Here is a 17,885-nt window from a genome sequence, read left to right on the forward strand (position 1 = left end):
TAACCTGAAACATTTATAATTAACTTAATTATAATTACATTAAGATGAAATTATATAAATGATAATAATGTATGTGATAGTCCGTTCATATTGCAGGCTATATTTATACAATTGATAATCGATGGCAGATGACGTTGCAAATGTGGGTCAAATAAATTCACCTTGTACTTATAACTATATCGAGGTGCACCTAAAACAAAATCAAATATCAATGAAAATTTCCTTTTTTCTGTAATTTAATTCAAAAAGTTAAACTTAAATATATTCTAGATTCATTACATATTAAGTGAAATTCATTTAGAATAAACATACTTTTCAGAAGGTCGACATTTCTGATTGGTTGTATGCAATATTCTAATATTTTGAGATATTGGATTTTTTATTCCATGATCAATCAATCATCCAAAAAGAAGGCCTGACATATTTCACTTTGTGTAATGAATCTATGAAAGTTTAACTTTTTGAATGGAATTTCCATGATATTCTATTTTTTAAATGCACCTGCAGACTGCTCACTGTCAACTATTGTATCATAAAACAATGAAGGGACATCAAGATTAGTTGGCAGAGATGACATCTGCTGTATGAAATGAACTGCCCCCTGATCAGGGCCGCTGCTAAGCTTTTGGGTGCCCTAAGCTGAAATGGTCAGTGATGCCCCCCTCCCCCCCACCAAAAAAAAAAAAAAACACCAAGAAGCTTGCGTCCGTAGGGCGCGAGCGGAAATTTTTTGCCCTTGCAAGATCTCTGCGACTGCTTTTTGGCACATTTGCTGTAGTGATGAGTTTTTGCGAACAGCATTTACTAACAGAAAGAACAGCTTAACTTGTGAAAAAAGAAAAAAGTTGCCTAGTATCCTACTAACTGCCTTTGCAAAGGAATTGAGTGATAGGATCATAGACGGATTATGAGATAATGGGCCCCTGGGCTTACACTCTTAAAGGGCCCCCCACTTGTCCCTATCCAGTCAGGTACACTGAATTTTCTACACGGATACATACAATTACTGGCAAAAACATATTAAGGAAGTCAGTGTTTCCCACAGGATTTTGGGGTATTGTTGGAGGGACCCTGTACCTTGTTGGGGGGTCCGGGGGTATGCCCCCCCAGATTTTTTTTTTTACTTTTTAAAGTAAAATGCATCAATCTGGTGCACTTTGTGAGGACATTTTAGAGACTAGAGAGATATCAAATCCTGAGATGCAGAAGGAACATTCTTTTTCAGGTTTTTCTTAAACAGGCAGCACTCTTTACTCTGCAACTGTAAAAACAGTAGATTGGTCTGCAGACCCATGTTCTATGATGGAGGGGCCCATTTCAACAGATAAAGGGTGGATATGAACAATTTAGAATTCACACATATAAAGCTTATTTGTGTATGTGTGAGGGGGCCTTCAACCCCCTTAGACAGAGCTACTAATGCTGTTGTTTTTAACTTGCTTTTGTATTTCTCCCCTACTAGTTGAGGGGCCCATGATGATTTCTATCTTGTTACATTTTAATGAGTACTTATATTTAGGCTATTCCTTTTTGGACCCTGTTATTGACATCAGTGACTGAGCTCTTTGACTATGCAACATGAAAAGTTACTATCAGTATCTCTGGCTAAGGGCCCCCCTGACCCCTTGGGCCCCTGGGCCTGTGCAGTAATCCACCCCTGGATAGGTTACACAATTAAGAAAAAACAACGATGGGCCTGTTATAACTAATTTATATATTTGTTGTAATGTAATGATTATCATGAACTTTAAAAAAATATATATATATTTTGGGGGGGGCCCCGGACCATCTCTTTTTCCTTTTTAATAATAAAAAAAAAAAAGAAAAATTATAAAAAAAAATGTTGGGGTGCCCCCCCAGGAACTTGGTGCCCTACGCAGTCTGCGTACTCTGCGTATAGGGAGCGGTGGCCCTGCCCCTGATTTACGGTTTAAACTAGCAAGGCATTGTGGGAAAATGGGCCGTCTTATACATTTTTACATCAGTAAATCTGTGTTCGATCTCTGGATCTACTTCTGAAAGCTGTGGGCTGGCTCTTAACAGAATGACTTACACCTGGCTTGACAAAGCAGCCCCTGTTCATCCTGGATTGGCGTTTATGCAACTGACTAATCCAAAGTGCCCAGGCTAGACTTTGTCAAGGCTGGCTTTATCAATCATCCTGGATATCTTCATTCCACTTTTATGCAATAGTAAAGGAGTAAGCCTAAATGAAAACACCTGGCCAAGAGCACATGCTGCTGGTCCAACGGTGATAATGAAAACCCGGAGTGGAGCAGAAACACCATTGCTTGTGAGGAAAAACAATGGCGGAGGCTAAAAAAATCCTGTAAATAAACTTTAATCAATTTGAAAAAAAATCTCTTAAAAAATAGTTTGAAACCATCCGGTTATTGAATCTAAAAGCCATACTGCTGGGACTGAGCAAATAAATAGTTGGGCCGCAATTTGCAACAAATTCAATACTAATGAAAATGTTACTTAGAGAACAATACACCAACTTCAGGTTATCTTCATTATTATTATTTTACATTATTTCACATCTTTCTCATTTATAATTTTGACATTATATTTAATGATATCTGCACTGATAGACTGTAGAAAAACCCGAATCTCGCTTTAAAGAAGAGCTTGCCACAACCTTTCAACAAAGGACAAAAAGATGACGTTGCACGAAAGTTAGCATGAGAATGCCATGAACAGAAAATGCAATATCTGAAGTAAGTATGACATGAAAATGAAAATTCTACAGGTGGAATTGGACTTGGGCCGGGCTTGAGTTTATATTTAGGTCAGGATTTGTTCAAACTTTTAAAAGAAAATCCAGTACAGCATTCTTGAGCTATTTTGCTCACCGTACACCACAGTGACCTTGACCTTAAAAATGTGAGTTTGTGCTAAATTTGATGAAAACCTCAAAGCATTGTAGAGATAATATTTGCTCTTCACCTCATGGAAAGGGTTGGGTTAGAAGGTTGGAGGTAATAGGTCACTGCTACCTTATGTCTCATGAACATAATAGCATAGTTTGAGTAGGAGCTGTCTCAGACCCTCGCAATTATGACGCGTGTCTTGCTGAGCGCACTGCAAAAATGCTGTAAAAATGCTATGCGCTCAGCAATACGTGCGTCATAATTGCGCAGGTCTGAGCCAGACGGCTCCTACTCAAACGAGGCTATTGTGTTCATGAGACATAAGGTAGCAGTGACCTATTACCTCCAACCTTCTAACCCAACCCTTTCCATGAGGGGAAGAGCACTTATACCCTGCGTTCCGAATCACATTCTTTCTACTATTTAGTATGGTAGAAAAAAGACTTGGGATGTCCCGATTCTTGTGGCTCGATTTAGGAAGGTTAGAAAGACCCGAATGTCTACTACATCCAGCCGAGATTTTTAATGTTGAAAACAGCATGCTATTTGGGTGATTCCGACCCTGACGCTATTGCTGTATCACTGTCTACTTTGAAACGAGACCTCCCCTGAAGGGTGAACGTGCATTGAGGAGCAGGGGAACATGTCCAATCTACTTGTTGATTCACTGGATAATACATGTTCACTGAGTTTGTGGATGGAGATATTTCGTTACGGAAAGGAACAGTTAAATTATGTCATCCCCAACGTATCTCTGTGCAATCATGTCAGGGTTTGGATTGGAATAATGTGAACACAAACAGCAGCATTGTCCTTCGCTCAATGTTAAAAGACTTGAGCGCTGATGTTTGCTCGGCCACGTCAGAGATCTTTGGAATTGATATTCTTTTCTCATTATCTTTGGAGTGTCACAGAATCAATCAAGGCTTCAAAGAGCTAGAGGACAGCTTTTATCTTTACGATAGCATTTCTGAGAGGAAATTAATATTGATAGCTTAAAGCATAAAGGGAGTACCTATGATAAAGTTATGGCTTATTGATTCGACAAATATTCTTCAAGTGGACATTTTGAGATTCCCTTTGAACAGTATAGATCCCGTCAAGTAGTATAAGCCTGGATGGAGGAGTGTGAATGAAGTAGCATAAGACCTTTGTGTATAACCACCTGTCTCTGTGTTAAAAGGAAGTAATGGTGTACGTAAGTCTGTCTTTCAGATAGCAGAAATCAATAGACTGAGGGTAAACACCTATGCCAGGGCTATTCAATAGGCGGCCCGCGGGCCAGGTGCGGCCCGCGAAGGAATATTTACTGGCCCCCGCCTTGACTACCGACCGACCCAAAAAAAAAAAAAAATTTTTTTTTTTTTTTAGTGGTGCACAATCAGCTGCTCTGTGTATGCAGCTTTGCGGGCGCGATTGTACCGCAGTGTAAGTGTATGGTCCATTATTTGTATTTAGTGTGTCTGCATAATATTGCACCAGTAGAACTCTGCATGTTTGCACAAAATTTGTACCTTCACATAGCAAACAAAATTGCACAACTGTAAAGTCAGTGTCTGTAGTTTTTTTGTATTCAAATAAGCAGTTGTTTATTTCTGTACTGTGCATTGGCATCTTTGAGCAAAATACAGCCAAAATTTTTGCCGCGGCTGCGCCGAGACTCCCATGACCCTGGACAGTGGCCCCTTGTCAAACACACTTTGGGGGGGAACCACTGTAAGGTGTTGCACTTAGAGTAGCCTACATTTATTTATATGTTTTTTGATAAGCTGTTGCACTCTTAGTAAACCTAGGCCTACCTGTATTTTGATAAGCTGTTGCACTTAGAGTACATTTATTTCTGTGTATTTTGATAAACTGTTGAAGAGTTAACCTATTGTGTTTTCCTGAACTGATAAGATTGTTAAACACTTAAACAACAGGCAGCCTGTGTTAATCAAATAGGGATTTTTTTTGTATAAGCTGGTGAACTCTATTTGATAAAACAAAGACAATATATGCACTCCTATGTTGTTGTAGTGTTTTACAGTATATGTAGCTATTGATGTGATGCTCATCAATTTTAGGCATTTTTTTCTGGCCCCTCATTTTGGATCATTACAACCAACCGGCCCCCATTCAAAACTAATTGAATAGCCCTGACCTACGCATTCCTACTGTTGCTATGTGACTAGTGCGGACCTGTTTTGAACGTTTAATACGTTTGAAATCCAGACATACTGAAGGCTTAACCCTTTACCATCTATCTTAGCTGTTGGAAAATCTGTTTTTACAAGATATTTTTTATTTGATTCAGAGTATTAAAAAACAGATAACGGCAGTAAAGATGGTTGTATGGGAGAAATATACAGATGCAAACAGACTGGTTTGGTATTTATATAAGTATGACTGAAAACATTTTACTGTATGGAAGCAACATAGATAAAAATCCCAAATTGATCAGTTGTTTGAAAAAAACAATATTATAAGCCTGCAGTGTCTCGTCTTAAGGTTATATTTTAAGGTTTGAATACACAGAGGTATATAACACCTGGAAAGAGAAAAACAAAACTTAGGAAAAAAACGAGAAAAAGGCAAAAATAGAAAGAAGCCAAAGAAGACCAAAAAGCTGGTTAATTTGTGACCTGAGTGATCTTTGTGGTTGAATGGGGAAGGCGATTGATGCCTTTTCACAGTATTATCTCCCATTAGAGCTGTAATAAGAAATAACCCAGTGTAACCTGAGGGCTGATGACACCTCTGCATCTATCACTACAAACAAAAGTCAAACTGTCTTATCCAAGTAGCTATCTTTAATAGTGCAGTCTGCTATATTATCTTCTACTAACTAAGCCGTAGCTTCAAAACTGCAGTGGACATTTTCCAAAAGGCACTAGGGAAGTGCATAAAACATGACTAATATGAAATTTGGTCCAGATGCTTTTTGTTAGAAATGCTGTCTCTAACTCTACTTTCACAAAACATGAGGAAATCAGACAGATCTCCTGGTGAGGGCATTTAAAGTGGTCTTTAGATGCATTTACAGTGGTCTTACAGGCAAAAATGCTTTAAATATGAAGGGCTGCGAAAAGTTTTAGGCATGAATAAAAAGTATGTGTGTATACACAGTATCCTGACCCGAGATAACTTGGTTGAACAAGAGACATAACCACGTCATATGAGAGGCCATGTCACCTTTCCCTGTGTAAATGTTGAAGTTCACTGTGTAGCCATTCCTTGAGTCGGCTATAACAAAAAGTTTGAAACCCCACTTTGTTGGTTTGGCCTTCATACGTATATTGTGTCATTCCTGTTTTGGCTTTTGCAGCCACCGTCCTCTCATCCACAGACAGGTTTTTGTATGGGTGATAGAAGGCTTTTGCAGCCGTTTTTATTATGTCCAGGAGAGGTTTTATAGTGACGAGTTTGTCATGGTCTGGTGTTCCCTTCTTCCTGTCGTTCTCTGGGTCTTTGTCTGGGTCACCGATGTGGAGGTTTCATGATGTTGTCCTGTATCTGTCTCTTGACATTACTGTTGCCGGTTGTGAAATAAAAAAAAGTTATTCTTCCACCAATAGTCAGCAATAGAGATCAGTTTGACCATGGCCATGTAAAAAAGAAGTCTGAGATATTTGTAGAACTCCTCTACTGTCTACCCATTTAAACTTTTTTCCACCAGCAATTTTTTTGGCAGCCAGTATGTTTGAGTTGATGTTTGGCCACGGGACCTAGTAGCTGCTGGTGATGGCGTAGCTGGAGGCCTAACACCTGTGCCCCTTTTGGATCTGGACCTTGTGCTGGGCAGGGAAGAAGGTGGAGCTATGTTAAAACATTCTGCAGTAGATGGCTAAATGGGGTGGGTCGGCTGTTACACACAGATCCAAGGTTTATATGTTGATTTTTTTTTAATAAAGCAATACTTAATTAATAATCCTGAGCTCCTGTTTTTATTCTTTTTGGAAATGAAATAAAGTACATAACCCATGTAGCATATAGTTATCCCCCATAATTTAACTCAATGTAAATTCAATATAATTCAAATCAAAAAATTATTTTAAATTACAAATAATTTAAAGTGAGAGAAAGAGAGAGAAAAATGAGCGATGGTATTGTAGCGACCCAATTGAATTAAGAAAAAAGCCAGGACTGATGATCAAATGACGTTTTATTTTCCCCGCATTCATTGACCAACATAAAAGCTTAACTGATAAACAAAAGGAAGCATTTACAGTATATAAATTAACTCAAAATTATTTTAAAAAAATCATAAAAGTACAGACCATGTTGCCTCTTTCCACCGGTGCTGCCATTCACCTTTCTTTCTCTCCCGTTTAGTTCTCAACTTTCTCTGTATCAATGTTCTCCGTTACCAGAAACAAAACCCTGTATTGTGTTCATTACAGGTAAACACTCTGCTGTGGCAATTAGCGCTGGTCTTTGAGAATAGGGTGGTCTTTGCAACAAAGCTTATTTGCATAGGAAGGCGGCAATGTTAAGCTGATTTTTTTAGTATTCACTCATCAACATACGTGACAGTGTGAGGCACACCCAGGCACTGTCTGCACGGCAGTGTAGTTTGAGAGGAGTTTGCCTGCATTTCCCCCCATTTGAGCATGCTCTGTGGATAGGGCGCATTTTATTCTATTATTTGCACCGGTTTAGTGTGCGCAAAAGCGGCGCAATACTTTAGTGGATCTGGCCCATCGAGTACAAACAGTTATGTACCCAAATAAATATTGGAAGACATATTTAGGTGTTGATTCAGTTATTTCGACAAATTATAGAAAAGAGGGGGAGGAGATTTCATGTTCAGAACAGTTTTTCTGTCCAAACACGCTGACGTCACCAGTAAGGGCTCAAAATGTTGCACACATGTGTGTTGTACTTCAACATCCTAACCAGCTCAAATGCAATGACTGTTTGCAAGTTTCAGTTTTAGCTGTTTTATTTTTTCTGTCCTGTCAATGTCCACCGTCGCAGGCCTTTGTGTGCATTGTGCCTCCACAGCAGAGATGTCACAAAGAACAAACATACATGTCCATCAGTTACATACAGGGCGGAAGAACCTGAACAAACACAGGCACACTGTATAGTTTTTATGTTATGTCTTTTAAGCAGACTAGTGTTTTCCTTGTGGGGTGAGTCTTTCTCCAAAAGGATTGTATAAGTATCAATGTCTCACATTTAGTATTACATTCAATTCCGTCAGTGATTTTAAAACAGGAAACTGAAACACTTGTTGGGACAATAATTAGGTAACTGCATAGTACAGTATGTTTTAGAAATAAAGCTGACGGGGCAGTAACAAATGCAACTATAACTTTTGTAAAAAAGAAAAAAAAACAATTGAGGAAAGAGTCTGTGAACGTTCCTTGGTTTCAATCCAGAAGGGACATTTTGGTTCAAGACCATATATTGATTTGTATTAATTTTTCTATTTTTTCTATAAACCACAAGTCAGAATATGACCACATTTATGCAAACAAGAGCAGCAAAAGTGACCAAGGAGTAAATGAGCAAAATATAAGATAAGGCATATCCTCTAAAGTGTGCCAAGATTCATTCATTAATCATTCAACATAATAGTGTATCGAGGGAGGGTAATTAACTTTAGTAAAATTGTAGTTAGGAAAACCATGAGCTGGCTCAATTGAGTAGGTGTGAAGAATAACGTACTGCACATATACGTGGGCTTTTCACAATAAAGCACAATAATTTTAGTGTGTGCTACATGAGGCCGCTTGTGCAGTGAAATTACAAATACTTGCAATTCAAAATAACAAACAACAAAGTTCATCCTTAGTGTTGGACATATCATTTTCATTTTACACAATAAATGACTTATACATAACAAGTGAGCTCCCTCCTTGGTTAAGCTCTACGGCCAATAATGTAACCAATAGCAACATTTGGTTAGACCCTCTTCGCCTGGTTTAACCACATCTTTCAATCTCCAATAACTAAACAGCACAGGACGTCTGTGCAAAATTTGACTCCAAGCCCATGTTACATTTTTGAACTTATTTTCTCAGACATTAAAAACCTCCCCCAGAACCACAGACATAAATGTACTGGAGTAGGCAGCAAGATATCAGTCATATGAAGTAAATGGTACTTTCTGAGCTATGTATATAGTATTGTGCAAACGTTACACAAATGTAGCCTATACTCTTTAGGTTAGGTGCAGCGGCACTGATTAGTTGAGTTTTATTTCATGAAACTATTCCCATTAGCAACAATTTAGAAAGGTCAAAAGAATATGGAAAAATAACTAGCTTTGATGATTAGTAGCTTAAAATAATTGATGTGTGACTCATGAAACATCAGGATGAGCTGATTGGATTGAAATACCAATATTTTAAACTGTTGAAACTATGTGAGGCATTGCCGTTTGAAACTGTTTGAAGTAAGTGGTCTCAAACAAAATGTGCGTGACGCAAATGCTTTTCACTTTTTGAACACATTAGAACAGACTCCATCATGCTCTGTCCTCTTCGTTGAGGCAGACATCCAGCCATTACCATACTCTGGAAAATATGTTCAAAAGAATAGAATCCATTAACAGTTAAAACATTTACAACCAGTTTTATACAATTAGGAAGACAATATGTTATCCTCCAGGACCAGTATCCTAAATGCATGTTGGCCTTCAAAAAAACAGTCATTCTGATCTTTTTCTTGGTGTCCCTTTATTTCTCCCATTCATTTTTTCTTCTTACAAAATAGTCAAAATGCTTTCAAAGAAACTTTCATTTTTGAACAGCATCAATGATTCTTGTTTTTATTTTTAAGTTGCCATTTTGTCATAATTGTAGTCTTTATTCTCTTGCATCCCTGTTGTCCATCCCCCAAGGACAATCACACTTTAGGAGCAGAGGTCCAAACATTACATCATAATAGAAAAATAATGAGCACTGCTTTTACTGCAGGCTAGAAGTGGACAGTTTACATGACAAGGCTTGACTGACCTTATCAGAAAACACTGATGTCCCTTAATGTAAAGAAGAGAACCATTGAAAAGGGCAAAGAAATTGAACTATTTTGGGAGAACCTGAGGTTGTTAATTTAATGTGAGCTTTGTCTTAATCAAAGCAATTTTCTCTTACAGTCACTCTGGTATGTCGAGCACTGCTGGAGGATTTGATTTGAGATGCCAATGTATGCAATAATTAGTTAGATATTACCACATTTGCATATGTATTACAACATTTGTGAAAAAAATTGGAATACAATTTATAATAGTTTCAATGAAAGGCAATGTTTAATGATGATATACTGTATAAATGAAAACATATACCCTATTCACCTGTAGTGTCTTGCTCTAAGGTTTTTTCTAAAGAATGTGCATGTAGCTGCATTATCAGACATTAATTTGAAATTGCTTTTACTGAAAATATAATACAAATATGATAGTATTACAGCACAGTGTGTAGCATGTAATGGAAAGTCAAAATATGCCCACTTTTACTTCACCAGCATTTGTTAAATTTTTATATCCACGGACTATATTGTGCTACTTTTGTCACAGTTAAGGTTCATTAGGATTATGAGTCATTTCCCTGTTTGCCTCTCCCTCCTACCAGCTAACAGTCTGTTTTGGCTGTTGTTTCACATCAGCAATTTTTTTTTCTCCTACTAATGAGCGGCTGCTCTGATTGGCAGCTGGACCGGGGAAATACAGCCAGAAGGGCCACTGAGCAAAGACATTGGGATAGGTTACAGCTGGTTTAAGATTAATCCAGTGGTTTCACTGACAGCCAAACACAATGTCAATGATACAAACAGGAGGGTTTTATTTGTAATAGGTGGTAGCTGCTGAATGTGAGGTGCTTTTTGTAGATTTCCAAAGGTGGGTTACATTATTTCAAGTAATCTGTAATTTGCTATTTTTCTGAGGAGAGGCATGGAAGGTTGGGTAAAGAAGAGCACTTGGGAATCACTTTAGTCTTTGGCCAAATCAAAGTGAAATTGTATTTATTTTTTTGTATTGATTATCTTTTTTATTTTTTTGGGCATTTTTATGCTTTATCGATAGTGCATAGAGACAGAGTTGAAATGGGGCAGAGTGGGGAGTGACATGCAGAGAACGACCGCGGGCGGGAATCGAACCCGGGTCTGCTGCTGGGGGGGGGGACGCCCTTCCAACTGAGCTAAGGGCGCCCCCGTATAGGTTATCTTTGATGGATATTGATATACATTACTAATCAATTCCAAAGTATGTTGTGTATGTTAACATTTCTGACTAATGTGTATTCATGGCTAGATGCAATATAACAGCTAGCTTTTGTGTACCTGCATAACATGTGCATAATGTTGTGAAATACTTACTTTTCACAAAAAGTCGCCCCCATGTTCCCTTGAGGCTCCAGTGGTGTTATGTGGGTCAGTCTACTGCTCTTATGGCCCAGGGGAAATCTGAGGGAATTACACCACATTTCATCTGAAGGTCATACTGATTAATACTAGTAAACTATTAATGTATGCTACGCCTGCTTTTATAGGCCACCTCTTTTAGCCAGTTTCTGCAAATGGCCAGGGACCAATACAAACATATTCATCTGTTCAGTAAGAGCAAAATAAACCTTGCAAGTAGCCCTTGCAACTTTGCTCTTGCTCAGATTCTCTGCATCGCCAGCTGAATTGACACAGGTTTCTATAGCAAAAACAAGGTAAGGTATGGTAAGGGTTTGTGCGGCTGTAATTGCATTGCTTTGTATATGATTAGTGTTACGGCTCAACATAATGTCTTCCCTCAGTGAGAATCTACATCGCTCATAGACTCTATTGTCAGGTCTAATGGATTTCCAAAGAAGACATACTGTATTAATACCAAAGAGTAATTACATTTTTAGTCTGATGTAATTACTTTGACACAGGCCCAAAACACACACATATGCACAAGCAGGACCAATACACAGCATTCATGTTTGGAGAGATATTTTTTTCATCGATGTTCCTGTGTTGGAAATTTTTTATTGTCAATTTCAACCCTTAATCTTGAAAAATAACCTCCTCATAGGAGGTGAGGCAAGCAGCACAAGTTACCATGGTGATCTGAGCCATATTAAAGTAGCGCCACTTTCGTGACATTGACCATATTTACATGCGCTGCGTTTTCCGATGCAAAAATTCCCATTTACCTGTCAATCAGCATATTCTGAAAAAAACCTTGACGTACACTAGTGGTAGAAGCCGCTACGATGTTGACGCATTCCTTTCCGTCAAAAAAATCCTGTCCCGCAATGGAAAATTAACACTTTTTATGTCATTATTGTTGACTTGCATCGTACTGCCAGCCAAACTTGATACACCCTCTTGGAAGGAGGTGTACACTATGGTTTACACAGTTTAACAGCCTTAAACCAGAACATGGGTTGCAAACTGCGGCAAGGGCCGAAATATGCTACGACAATTTTGGTGGGAAGAATAATAATAATAATTAGTGCGATTGAGGTGTCTCAATGTGACAAGAGCAAACAACTCCACTTGTCTTAATGCGATTATGGCTTACTCTGACTATGACCTTATTCTAATTAATTGTTCTGTTTACATGGTGAAATATTTTTTTCAGAATTTGGGTGAGCTGGGTTAATATCGAAACATGGTCATTCAAATCGCTGGCTTTAGGCTTGACATACATTGCAAACCCCTTAATTAATATTGCTATGTAGTACACCCCTCTGGTATCTGCAGCTCCAATGAGATGGCCTTTCGAATGTTCATGTAATACCTCAGTCCTAAGTATTTAAAGCCTGTTTTCAGGGTTCCATTGTAATACAATAAGGTGTCGAAACCATGTCAAAAACTACATTATATGAATTTACTTTATTGTTAAAATGTTCCTTTGTGATTTTAATAGATTTTTTTATTAAATGTTGTGTTCTGACAGTTAGGGCCACTGTAGCGGACCAAAAGGACAGGGTGTAGAGAAGTGATGGGAGGTATTACGGTTTTACTGTATACAGGGGTATATAGAAACAGCTAGCTTGTAAAATGTAGTGTTTGGCAAGAAACTAAAACTAATTATTATTCAAGCTTAAAGGCCTACTTCACTGGTTTGAATATGAAGGTGTATTGAATTCTGAGATCCTATGTAGTATGAATGTGCGAAAAAAATTGAAATCGGTTCATCCTAGCCTGAGAAAAGGCAGAAAGAGTGTTTTTTTAACCCTATATTTCTCTTTCTCGTGACATCACAGAAAGAGAAATATAGGGTTAAAAAAAACTTACTTTGTAAATATTACTGTGATGTCTTTTACTGTGACATCACAGTAATATTTACAAAGTACGTTTTTTTTTAACCCTATATTTCTCTTTCTGTGATGTCACGAGAAAGAGAAATATAGGGTTAAAAAAACACTCTTTCTGCCTTTTCTCAGGCTAGGATGAACCGATTTCATTTTTTTTTGCACATTTATACTACATAGGATCTCAGAATTCAATACACCTTAATATTCAAACCGGTGAAGTAGGCCTTTAAGAAGTAAATATAAATAAAAAAATATATAAAACGACCAGCGTAATTAGTTTACACAATGGTAATACCGTATACTGGGGTATAATTTGAGGAAAATTTAAAGGTATCAAAAATTGGATACCGCCCAACCCTAGTGTGGAGCGTCCTTCAGCAGCATGCTGGTCAGGTAAACAGTATATGGAAGCCTGGAAAGCTATGCAAACACACTAGAGTAGACAATCTGCCAAAAGCTGATTGAAACTGAACCAGTTTGTGTGAGTACTGAGGGGCTCTCTCTGTGTGGAGTCACAGGGGGGGGAGGTTGTAAATACACCTTCAAGCTAAGGGACCAGCTAGCCTTTCTCTGAGAGATTGCATTAAGATGTGCCATGTGGATAACAGAGATAGCACATATGTGGCACATAGGTGTAAAAAAAGTGTATTGTTGGGAACGTTACTTTAAAAAAGTTAATAGTTAGTTACCGACTACTTGTTCCAAAAAGTAACTGAGTTAATAACCGAATTACTTTATAATATAAGTAACTAGTTACCAGGGAAAGTAACTATTTGCATCACTGTAAAAAATGTATAAATAAAAAAGTTGTTATATATCATAGAATTTGGATTTTTCTGAGCAGTTTTCACAAGTCAGTTGAAATGAGTAGAACAGACAGGTCGGCCTACTTGTACATAACCTTCGATATTTATTGCAGAAGTAAGGATTTATCCTATGTTTATTTCTTCTTAAACATGCACAGCAGCATAGGCTACAGATCCCTGGGAAATACTAATAAGCAATACTCCGCTCGTGATGAAACGTTAAACAGCTGTTGCGACCTGCGAATCGCGTCTGTTTAATAACATGCATTAATTATAGCTTATTACACAGCAATCGGGAAACTCCAAGCCCTTACTCACAAGGGCGATTCAAACAAACTCAGGGAAAGCACGTTTCAACCGTGGGATGATGCTGCGGCAACTTGCACGCTCACACAACAGAAAGAGAAAGAAAAGGAGACTTCCCTAAACAGACGCTCCGGCTGACTGACGTCATCCACACTGAGTAAAACACATCTTAAAACACTATAAGAAATGGGGCGCCCTTAGCTCAGTTGGTAGGGCGTCCCCCCCCCGGGCCGGGCCCAGCAGCAGACCCGGGTTCGATTCCCGCCCGCGGTCGTTCTCTGCATGTTACTCCCCTCTCTGCCCCATTTCACCTCTGTCTCTCTGCACTATCAACAAAGCATAAAAATGCCCAAAAAATATCATAAAAAAAAAACACTAAAAGAAATAGCAAACACTGTAACCTATAAAAACGAAACCCACCCGGTCTCCTCACTAGCAGTTTGTGTATGGAGCCAGGGGTGCGTTCGGATTACACAGTTTATTCAATCAATTCATAGTAACGCACTGCATTTAACGTTCAGTAACGAATGATAATGGCGTTGTAACAACGGAAACAGTAATTAGTTAGATTACCCCGTTACTGGAAAAATAACGGCGTTACCTAACGCCGTTATTTTAAACGACGTTATTCCCAACACTGATTATAATACGGATATGATGCACTTGAATTCACAAGAGTTTATTGTCCCTAAATGCTCTGTCATTTTTACACAAGGTGTGTTACAACTATGAACTATTGCAGATTTAAATTGATAGTTGTTAACTCCAAGATCATTTAAATAGACACCTCTTCAAAATGTAAGGCCTGTTGCACGATATGCACATTACACACGTGCGTGTGTGTGTGTTTTTTCTCTCTGATGATAGCTAGTGCCGTTAACCCTTTCATGCATAGTGGTCAGTGTGCAGCTGCTGTTTAGAGGCTATATTCCTGAATTCCTGACATGCTCATGTTATATGTTCCATACGCCCGGTCTGACCTTGGTAAAACTGCTTTTAGCAACAGTGCACCTGACTCCTAGAACAGCCTACAACATCAAATTAAAATAAATACACTTATAACTGTTAACCAATTTAAGCTTATTATTTTGAATCAGCCCCACTCCACTTGTAACTGTTTTAATTAGGCTATTGTTCTGCTTCATTCAATTGATCTGAATGTTTTAATTGTCGTTGTCTCTTTGTAAGCTTGTTGTGTATTCTCGTTGTATATTGTGTATCTGTAATTGACTCGACGTCATTGTAAAAGAGGGTCACCCCTCAATTGATCTTTCGAGGATAAATAAAGGAAAATGAAAAAATTAAAATTAATGTGCATGGACGGTTATTATAGTTTAGTTGCACATTAGCCACCACAGATTATGTTATTGTATTTATGTTTTTGTGTTTTAGTGTTCACATGTAATTGTATAGATTGGATTGTTAAACATATCGTACTTAAGTTGAAAAAACACCCTTTAACTTTATTTTATTCATGCATGGAGGAGTTAAGGCATTTCCACACTGACAATTTGAATGTTTAGGGGAAAAGGTTTGAGGAGAAAAAAAGGACAGGGCTTGGTGTTTTATTTTTAATCAGTGGCATTTATAATTAGTCTCAGTCTTAAATCCCTCGTCACACAGTCCTATCATTCTTCTATCTTCCAGCCTCTGATGCCTTTGGTCCTCATTAGGAATCACTAAGGGTGTATTCACACATGGAAAGTCCGTTAGTTCACTTGCTTTGGTCCAGACCAAATAGAATTTGGATTTATTTTTTGGTGTGGTCCACTTTCATATTGCCCCTTTTGCAAGTGAATCTGAGGTCATTCATTCATTGGACAGACATTCTGGGGTGGAGAGAAGCAGGAAGAACGAAGTAAAAACTGCAAAATCATTGATATAATATTGGGTTAAAAATAATAAAAATGCCTACATCTAGCCTATAAATAAAGAAGAAAAACATCAAATTATTGTTGTTTCATATGTTTATAATATGTAGCCCTATGACAATGCCACGTTATGTGGCTTCTAGCCTACGATGTGACACATAATTTTTACTGTATTTTTGCTGCTGGACGCGCGACTCGCGTGAAGAATAGGCTCAAACTGAAACACAGCTGATTTAGCTGTGTATCAGCTGGGTGTCAGTTCGGCGCAGTTCAGCACCAAACTGACACGGGGACAGTATTGACGGTCCCGTTGGGAAGAACAATAAAAACACACACATCATGCAAAGCGCAGCGTGAACCTGTTGGCACTGTAGGCTACGGGAGACGCTCCTCTCCATCTGATCGCTGATCCGCACGCGTCATTATCAAATGTAATATTTTCGCTTGGGGCTCCCGGTCAAACCACAACTAATCTTCCTAACAATGGCGACAACAACACTTACCCATAATATGAAGCTGATGGCGATTTATTAAAAAAGAAAAGAAAGAAAAGGCGCAGTGCTTCCTGCAATTGGGTCGGATCGAGTCCGGCCAAATTCACACCACAAACGAACTGCAGCAGAGTGCGTTTTGAAGCGCATCGAGACCACCTCTTCAGCTGGGTCTCGGAGCGCTTGTTTGGTCCGCCCCCGAGTGCGATTGCTGTATTCACACCTGTCTGAAAGATGCGCACCGAAGGCAGAAGTGCATCTGAGTCCGTTTCAACCGAACTAAACACAGCATGTGTGAATACACCCTAAAACAAATGTAGAGCTTAAGGTTGGACCTTTTCAGCCAAAGGTACACCATCAAGCCTCTGTGATGGCAAACAGAGACCTGCTAGAGCTGGTTATTGTATTAGTCAGCCATCAAATATGTATTGCTCAAGGCAATTTACATACAAAAATATAGGGCGTTAAGCATTGTGTTTTTTCCGCCAGTTATGCCCTTATTCCATGAAGGAGCACTCTTACGGGGTCAAAAATCTTCAGGCCAAATTGTTGTCCAATATGTCCTCTAAAAACTTACAATCCAACACTTACACCCACTTCACACAGTGATTGCCCAGACACTATCACAGTGCTTCTCAAATGGTGGGCCTTGAGTTGTCGGGGGGGGGGGGGGGTTGGGGGGCGCGGGCTGCCTTGATTTCCAACTGACCAAAACTATACGTATATATATATTTATTTTTTTAAGTGCTAGCAAGCGTGATGTGTGCTTGTGTATGGTCATATCCGCGCGAAAGGCCGCGATTTGCAGTAAATATATGTCCACATGTGTCTCCAACTGTTTCTGTAGGCTATTTAAAAAGAAATCAAGCAAGTAGACTAATAATAACATTAATGAATTATTGGTTATCGCGTCACAGAAGGTATTGGCCTATAATAATTGAAAAACACCACCTTAACTATGTTTACAGTTTAATTTTTTTTTTATGAAATGCAAACCCCAGTGAATCATTTGCTCTTGTTTCTCTGTCCTGAGATTCACACAGACTGAGCAGTCTTGTTTAAATGTTACAAATTGAGTGATTGTATGCAGAATGCTCGTGCCAGAAACTCATACAGTGGTTTTGTACGGATAAATAAATAAATATTAGCAGGTTCTCAATAGTTGAGTAATCTTACATTTTTTTTCAAGTGTGTAAATAACCATGTGTCACCACTGTTGTCTGAATTGGCCATCAGACGTCAGAGCTCTCGTCGGGCAAATACACGAGCCTCCATCAATGGTGATTGTCTTGTTCCCATGCACAAGACA

This window comes from Ammodytes marinus (genome assembly GCF_949987685.1).
Source record: "Ammodytes marinus genome assembly, chromosome: 21".
Taxonomy (NCBI): domain Eukaryota; kingdom Metazoa; phylum Chordata; class Actinopteri; order Uranoscopiformes; family Ammodytidae; genus Ammodytes; species Ammodytes marinus.